Source organism: Onychomys torridus, chromosome 18, assembly GCF_903995425.1.
Source record: "Onychomys torridus chromosome 18, mOncTor1.1, whole genome shotgun sequence".
Lineage (NCBI taxonomy): Eukaryota > Metazoa > Chordata > Mammalia > Rodentia > Cricetidae > Onychomys > Onychomys torridus.
The window spans coordinates 59,570,898-59,578,943 of NC_050460.1; positions in this window are offsets into that span (position 1 = coordinate 59,570,898).

The window sequence follows — 8,046 nt, forward strand, 5'->3', positions numbered from 1 at the left end:
GTGGATCTCTGTGGGATCAAGGCCAGCCTGGTCTACAGAGTGAGTTCCAGGACAGCCAGAGCTGTTTCACAGAGAAACTCTATCTCGAAAAACAAAACAAAACAAAAAACTGGGAAAGAAAAAGAAAATTTCAAACTCATTCTGGCCTCTCACACTCTGATGACAGTTTTGAAAACAGCATCGGTGACCACACCAGCCCTATCACTGTATGAAAAGAGTGGCGGGTAAAGGGAGCTCACACCAACTGTCCTTCAGAAAGGGGCTTTATTAAGAGAGTGCTTTGGGGGCTGGAGAGATGGCTCAGAGGTTAAGAGCACTGATTGCTCTTCCAGAGGCCCTGAGTTCAATTCCCAGCACCTACATGGTGGCTCACAACCATCTGTAATGAGATCTGATGCCCTCTTCTGGCCTGCAGTCATACATGCTGTATACATAATAAAGAAATAAATCTTTAAAAATAAAATAAAATAAAATAAAATAAAATAAAATAAAGAACCTCCAATGTTGCTAGGCAGTGGTGGCGCACGCCTTTAATCTCAGCACTCAGGAGGCAGAGGCAGGCGGATCTCTGTGAGTTTGAGGCTAGCCTGGTCTACAAAGAGAGTTCCAGGAAAGGCACAAAGCTATACAGAGAAACCTTGTCTCAGGGGAAAAAAAAAAAAAAAAGAGAGAGTGCTTTGCGGCTGTGATGGCTACTCCTGGTTGTCAACCTGACTACATCTGGAATGAACTAAATTAACCCAACAGCTGGGGACACCTGTGAGGGATTTTTTTCTTAATTAATCATCTGAAGTGGGAAGACCCACTTTTAATCCTGATCTTCTGAAGTGGGGTGATACACTTTTAACTCCGATCTTTTGAGGTAGGAAGATCTACCTTCAATCCGGGCCACACCTTCTGCTGGCAGCCTATATAAGGACATGGGACAAGGAAGCTTGCTTTCTTTGCCTGTTTGCTCTTGCTGGCAAGTCCATTCCTGCACTGGCATTAGAGCCTACTTCTTCAGGATTGTGGTGAATACTGGAGCCCAGTTGAGACAGCCAGCCAGACTTCTGGACTGAGCAGCTACACGGTTTTTTGACTTCCGTTGGGATACAACCATTGTCGGATTAACTGGACCACAGCCTGTAAGCCATTCTAATAAATTCACCACCCCCACCTGTGTGTGTGTATGTGTGTGTGTGTGTGTGTGTGTGTGTGTGTGTGTGTGTATGTATATGTATATACAGGCATTGTGAGAGGCAGCCTGAAGTAAAAGTATGGCAGAAATCCACAAAAGCAAGATGTTTGGGGTGAAGGGCTTTCCAAGATACCCTCATCAAAGGGATATTCTGATTTTTTTAAAAATATTTTTTGGGAACTGGATTTGTTTCCCCACCACCCCTCAGCCAGTAGAGATCTGTGTGTTCTCAGCGGGAACTGTCAGTCCCTCATCCTAGGGGCCAAGGTGCAGGAGGGTGTGGCTGCATATGATGTGTCAGTGACCAGCCTCTAAAGTGGAAGGCTTGTGCTGTTGTGTGACAAGACTTTTCCAGGGAACAGGCAACACACCAGATAGGATGGATAGGGTCAGACTGAAGTATGGGTACCACCAAAGTCCAACTTGGTGAACCAGTGAGTTTTATTGGGGTTACTTTCAGTAGGGTGGGTGAGGAATCACTTACAGGACCTGAAGACAGCGGCATCACCAAAGTCCACCCCAGTACAGGTGACAGCTCACAAAGCTGGGAACCTGGAGCACACTTAGAAGCCTGCTGCCAGCTCAATGGATTGGAGAGTGTCCTCTCCAAGTGATTCTGGTCTAAACGTCTTCCAGACATCTGGGAGGGGCAGCTGATCTCTCTCAGAGTTGTCTTTGCAGCCTTGCTTCCTTTTGTCTGAGGTGTGTGTGTAGGGGGGTGGGGAGGACACACCTCTCTGCTTTTAATTGCTTACTCTGGTAGGGAGGGGCCTAGTGAATCTGGTCAGCTTCAGGGACTTCCTGAAGCTAGTTGGAGTTGTTTACCTTCCTGCTTAAGAAGCTTCCTGCAGGCTGGAATGTTTAATCTTGGAGGAAACTGCTACACATCACAGGCTCACACATGCTCGCACAGTGCACCTGATGTGCCAGCACATCCCACATGTGTGGCAGTCTTCCTTCAACAGAGCTGTTATCAACAGTCTGCAGCCTACACAGACATTCAAATGATGCGGATTCTGTTCAAAGCAAACAACAGGGACAAGAAGTCCGGAGTTTTAAAGTCGACTCTTCCCTGTTTCACTAAAAGCATATCTAATACAGTCTGGGGGTCTTGATTGGATTCATCTGCTCTGTCAGTCAAAGAATCAAAGGGGAGATCTGGAGGGCAATAAAGGGCAGAGAGAAACCCCCGGCACCACAGACTCAATCAGCAGATCAAGAAAGGCATTTCTTAGGCATGAGGAAACACACACCCTCCCCTACACACATGCAGCACACATGCAGCACACATGCAGCACACATGCAGCACACGTGCAGCACACATGCAGCACACGTGCAGCGCACATGCAGCACAGAGAAAAAGACCCTCTGTGTTATGGTGCTCGAATCTACTGGGAAGAACCAGAGACAGCCTCAGTTCAGATTTAGATGAAATGAATTTATTCTTATTGCTAGCAGAAGGACAGCAGCCTTACAGCCAAACAGCATGCCGTGAGAAGTGGGGTGTAAGATGGGGATTTAGGAGACACCAGAAAGGGGTGTATTACAACTGTCCCTGGAACCCACAGCCGGGCAGGAAAACTGTTCTACTCCCTCAGCTGTTTTTTATTTTCCCACTATAAGGTAATAAAAAGACCATTTCACCCCCTTCCCATAGCAATAAGCAGACCGTACAGAAGCAAAGAACAGTTCTTAATGCCTCACAGCCCATTATCTTCTCTTACCTGCAGGCCGCTAGGATCTCCCAGGTATTCTAGAACAAAGGGTCACCAGCCCTTAAGAGATGCCTGTCTCCATATTACGTCTCTTGAGTCATCACAGGGGACCTGGGTAAAATATTAGTCAGGTCTGAGCACTCTAATGACCAGGATAGAGCAGTTCATTTCTGGGCAGGCAAAAACTCAGTGCCGTCGGGTTAGGGCTGCCTGTCATGTCCCCACACTCTGCAGAGGGGGAATTCAGAAGCCATGAACCCCAATTGCTTCCCGAGGGCTGGGGGTTTTGACTCCTCTGTAGAGCTCCCCCCTCCCCCTGATTTAGGGTTGGTCAGTTTGAAGAAAGCTAGGATGGTTAACCAGCCAAGAACTGTTATGTGTCATGTCTTGGTCCAGCTTGAACTGGCTGAGCCAGTAGCAGGGGGCCGGCTAGCGGGAGCCTGAAGTCCACATAGTCTTTGTTTTAAGCTATCAGGCTTTTGTCTCTGCAGAACCAAGGCACCTCCATTTCAAGCAAGCCCCTCACCCCAGCTTGAAACAGGCCTGAGTTTCAAAATTCTCAGAGGTGCTAACATAGGTCCCAGGACAAAGTCAGGATGTTTGAAGAGCCATCTGGTAGCAACTGGTTAACCATAGAATGCCCCAATGCTGGAGATGGTCAAAGTGCAAAGTCAGGAAGTTTGAAGGACTAGCTGGTAACAATTGATTAACCACAGAGTGCCCCAATGCCGGAGGTAATCTATAAAGTTTGACAAACAACCGGTTAAAACTACAAAGTAAGATAACACAGAAATTATGAAAAGCCCCTAAAACTTGAGCCAATCAGAACTGTACCCGTACTAGCACCCCTAAATGATGTAACCTTGTGGTTTTTGCCTTTAAAAGCTGAGCTTGCAGAGGGGCGGGCACCTCCTCCAGCCTCTACTGTGTTGGATGGCCTGACAAGGTCCCTGCCTCAGCTTGAACTGCTCCAATAAACCTTGCTTTTGCATTTTGGTGAGTTTGTGTCTCTGGTGGTCTCTTTGGGGGTCTCACACCCAGGGCACACAGTCTCAAGTCAGGAGAGAGGAAGACAGCCATCTTGGAAATTTGCCACCTTTATTACCTGGCCACGCTCCTCTCCCTGCCTGTCTGCCTACCAGGGAGTCTAACTCCTAGTCTCTCAAGTCAGAGATCTTAATCACTTGGAAGATAAAAACATAAGAACCCTTGAGACAGTATTTTAGTTAGAGTCAGGTGCTTTAAATAAAATCTTTTCTTATGAGATCTATTTTTCACTAAGTCTTACACATTTATACCTTACACTCCAGACGGTCATTTGTTAGGTCCAAAGGGAACATTCCAAAACAGGGCAGGCCCACTGACTTGCCTAAAATGACCGTCTTGGCTCAGCTCAAGCTGGACTATAGGATTGCTGGTGGCGCTCACCCTCATCATTCCCCAGGAACCTGTGAAATGGGTTTCTGTCTACCAGGAATAACCACTATTGAGTTGTCCCTGCGGTGCATACCAAAGCCTCTGCCTGCTCTCACCCTCACCCCCAAGCCCACTTCCCCACTACATTAAACTTCCAGGCTGGTCCAGTTCACAGGATCCCCTCCCCCGACCCTGAAGCTACCAGTATTTTCTTTATAATCCCAGAAACTTATCTACAATAAAAAAAAAAAATCTTCCCACCCATGGACTGGTCAGTTCAGTGGCTTCTCTGCATCCTCGCTGACATCATGGAGGGCACTTATAGATGTAATCATTGTATATTCATCAAGGACATACCTGGAAAATAAAAAGAAGTAATACCTCTAATGGTGTCTTCATCGTGCTAAATCCGATGGTTACTCGTGAGTCATAGAACATTTTGGCACAAACTGTTACAGGGTGCCCACCAGAGATGACCACTCACACACAGTCTTTATTCCAGCCAGCTAGGACTACAGTAAGATGTTGGGGACCCAAGTGTAGCCCTGACTATTTATACCAAGGGGCTTTTAAAGGCAAAAACTACATCTTGGATCATCGCTCTCCAGCTGCAGGAGAGGTTTGTACAAGCAAGCAGTTTTACAGAAGCTAAGGTAAGTTAGCTGGGGCATCTTGGCATCTGGTCCTAGAATAGAGTTGGTAATCTTCCATGGAATTCTTCATCAAGGAGATCAAATTCTAGTGAAACTATCTGAGGCCTGAATAAGTCAAATTATATGGAGCCTTTATTCCCTGCTAGTGGGGTTGTCCTAGGTGGAGTACTGGGAAGCAGCCAATACCCTCAATTTGTTTTTAAAGGCAAAAATCACAATTGTGATGTATACAGAAAGGCAACTCTGGACATCTGCAGCAAGCAAGCATTTACAGAAGCAGAGAGATAGCAGTTAAGTGGTCAGTCAGCTAACCTTTAAGTCAGGATCACATTGTATAGGAATTTATGGCTGTTCTATGTGATCAGAGACCAGTTTACCCAAGATAGCTTTAGCAATTAAAGTGTTTTGGGAATACTTTCACAAGATGCCATAACTAGTAGCTCACTACTCTTGAACATGAAATGGCCTCAGCAAGAATACACGATGGGGGAACCCCTGCACTGCCCTTCCCTGGCACATTACACAAATGTCAACTTTAACCACACAACAGAGAAACCGAATCTAATATTGACTTTTTTGTGAATACTGCTGGTTTTATCTCTTAAAAAGTTAATTTTTACCTGGGCAGTAGTGTGGCACATGCCTTTAATCTGAGCACTCAGGAGATAGAGGCATGCAGATCTCTGAGTTCAAGGCCCACTTGGTCTACAGAGCGAGTTCCAGGACAATCAGGGCTACAACAGAGAAACCCTGTCTCAAAAAAAAACAAAACAAAACAAAAAAAACAAAAAACATTTTATTTATTTGTCTATTGTGTGGTCATGTATGTGTGTGTGCCACAGCACGTGGAGGTCAGAGGACAACTTGTGGGAGTTGGAGTTCTCATTCACCATGTGGGTTCTGGAAATCAAGTTCAAGTTGGCAGGCTTGGCAGAAAGTACCTTGATCTGGTGAGCTGTCTCACCAACCCACAAGCTTGCTCCTTCCTTCTTTCCTTCCTTCCTTCCTTCCTTCCTTCCTTCCTTCATTTTTATTTTTATTTTTATTTTTATTTTTATTATTTTTATTTTTATTTTTATTTTTATTTTTATTTTTATTTATTTATTTATTTGAGACAGTGTTTCTCTATGTAGTCTTGGCTGTCCTGGAGTTCACTATGTAGTCCAGGCTGTCCTCAAACTCACAGAGATCCTTCTGCCTCTACCTCCTTTGTGCTTGGATGAAAGTGTACCACCATACCTGGCTATCTATGTATTTTTAAGAAACCAAAGTTTTACTAAGAGGAACAGTAACAAACTCCCTAAAGCAGAAAGGGGGTTTACCAAGTCAATTGCCTTAATTAGTTCAGATTTTAGTTAGGGTCAGGTCCAAAGGGTACCCCGCCCCCACCCCCCATCACGAACACTTAAAAAAGGCAGCCTCGCTGGGTGGTGGTGGTGCATGCCTTTAATCCCAGCACTTGGGAGGCAGAGGCAGGCAGATCTCTGTGAGTTCGAGGCCAGCCTGGTCTCCAAAGCGAGTTCCAAGAAAGGTGCAAAGCTACACAGAGAAACCCTATCTCAAAAAAACAAAACAACAAACAAACAAACAAACAAAAATAGGGCAGTGTCCGGACTCATCCAAAGTTGATTCTAGGCCCAGCTCTGTAAAGATATGTTGCTTTGCCTGCCTAAGGCACCTGATTGGTCTACTAAAAAGCTGAATGGCCAGTAGCTAGGCAGGAAAGGGATAGGCAGGGCTGGTGGGCAGAGAGAATAAACAGGAGGAGGAATCTAGGCTTGAGGGAGAACAAGAGGTGGGGGAGGGGGAGAGAGAGAGAGAGAGAGAGAGAGAGAGAGAGAGAGAGACAGAGAGAGAGAGAGAGAGAGAGAGAGAGAGAGAGAGAGAGATATGCCTCGGGCTAGCCAGCCAGGCAGCCACCAGCCAGACATGGAGGAAGCAGAAAAAGTAGGACATACAGAAAGGAAGAAAAAGGAAGGAAGGAAGGAAGGAAGGAAGGAAGGAAGGAAGGAAGGAAGGAAGGAAAGAAGGAAGAAAACCCTGAGGCAAAACATAGATGAAGAGAAACAGTTAAGTTACAACAGTTAGTGGGACAAGCATAAGATAAGGCCAAGAATTCATAACTAGTAAGTCTCCATGTCATGATTTGGGGGCTGGGGGTCCAAGAAAGCCTGCTGTATGGCTCAACCTGGACTATCGGAGGATTTCTGGCGGTTAGATAAAAGCCAGCATTCTCCAGGAGTCATTTCCCTTACCTCTGGCAAAAGAGATAGAAGGCTCTCCAATTAACAACATATGCCTGTGGTGCCTATCAGCATATCAAGGTCCATGCTAGCCCCCATGCTCCCTCAGTCCCAACTCCAAGTACTTGTTACACAGTTATACATTTCAAAGGCCCTACACCAGTCTCCTGGCCCTTCCCTCCCCACCCTTCTTATGACCTTAAATTCCTGCTGTTCTCAGCTCTGTTCCTTCAATCTCACTGTGTTCTCTCTGTTCCCTATCCCAACTATTCTCTCTGTGTGTGCTCTGTTCTCCATCCTGACTATTCTCTCCCCTCTCTCAAAGACACCCCTAACTTGTCCAGTCCACTGTCATACTCAGTTTACTTTTTTCTCTACATCTACAATAAAAACCACCCCCTTCATGGTACCATGGGGCATTCATGTTGGCAGTTTATACACTGAGGTCTTTAGTGCCGTTTTATTAAATTAGTTTCTTTTCAGTCTCTCGTAGTGTGATTCCTTAATTTCCAATATTTCATCTAATTACTTTTTCAAACAAGGACAAATGAAGATGGAGGTAATGGCTACTAGATACTAATGTGCTCAAAAAAAAAAAATCATCCACCAACAGGGCAGTGGTGGTGTATGCTTTTAATCCCAGCATTTAGGAAGCAGAGAAAGAAGGACCTCTTTTGAGGCCAGCCTGGTCTACAGAGTGAGTTCCAGGACAGCCAGGGATACACAGAGAAAAACAAAACAAAAACAAAAAACAACCCCCCTAAAACCACCCTCCAAACACTCATGTCTCGCACACAGATTTTTAATGAGGTATGTCAAAAATAATGAGTAATATGTTT